Source organism: Pteropus vampyrus, unplaced genomic scaffold (genome assembly GCF_000151845.1).
Source record: "Pteropus vampyrus isolate Shadow unplaced genomic scaffold, Pvam_2.0 Scaffold81, whole genome shotgun sequence".
Lineage (NCBI taxonomy): Eukaryota > Metazoa > Chordata > Mammalia > Chiroptera > Pteropodidae > Pteropus > Pteropus vampyrus.
The window spans coordinates 2,786,564-2,787,642 of NW_011888862.1; the positions used below are offsets into that span (position 1 = coordinate 2,786,564).

Here is a 1,079-nt window from a genome sequence, read left to right on the forward strand (position 1 = left end):
TTATTAGTAAACAGGCACTCAAAACTACTACATAACCTGTTTAGTAGTGCAAGGATTGCCCACGGTCCCCCTGATAGTACTTTGAATGAAAAGTTCACTCTGAAGTAGACACAAAAATGTTTGGGCACCAGGACTGCACAGACTCAAGTCATATTCAGGAGCCTCTGAGAAGAGGAGGCCCATGTGGCTACTGTGACTCAAGATCTTAAGAACTCACAGATTGTTGTCTATGGCCATGCCACCCTGAATGTGCCTGATCTCGGAAGCCAAGCAGGGTCGGGCCTGGTTAGTACTTGATGGGAGACCACCTAGGAATACCAGGTGCTGCAGGCATAAAAAATTAATAAAAGATTTCACAGATTGTTTTAAACTGTTGGACATAAAGAATGAAGAAATGAAGTAACTCAGGGATGTCCCAGAGAACAATCGGGTAAGGCCGAGGATGGCTTTCTTACAGAAAGATCCTCAGATTCTTCTTCTACTTCAATTTCTACTAGGACCTCTCAAGCTACGCAGTTATATAACACTCTTCAATTTGCACAATTGGCATTATCTTTTTAAAAAAATCTATTTTATTTTGAAAAAACACAAACTTACACTATTTGTAGATAACATATATAAAAAATCCTAAAGACTATCAAAAAACAGATCTAATCAAATTCAGTAAAGTTGTAATCCTACATTGACATAATCCAAAATTGACATATGAAAATCAGTCATGTTGTTTCCAAACACTAACAATAAATTATGTGAAAAAGAAATAAATAAAACAATCACAACTACAATAGTTTCAAAAACAATGAAATACTTAGGAATAAATTTAACCAATGAAGTGAGAGATCTATACAATGCAAACTAAGACAATGATGAGAGAAATTGAAGAAGATACAAATAAATGAAAGGCATATCGTGCTCATGGATTGGAAGAATTAATATTGTTAAAATGTCCATACTCCCTCAAACCATCTATAGACTCAGTGCAATCTCTATTGAGATTCCAATGATATTTTTCACAGAAATAGAAAAAACAATAGTAAAATTTGTATGGAACTACGAGGACCCCAAATATCCAAAGCAAT

General features: G+C 35.1%; 1 pseudogene; it reads left to right on the forward strand.

The window, feature by feature from the left end:
* The first annotated feature begins 225 nt into the window (after positions 1-225).
* Positions 226-333, forward strand: LOC111741754 (annotated as a pseudogene).
* Positions 334-1,079: the final 746 nt, after the last annotated feature.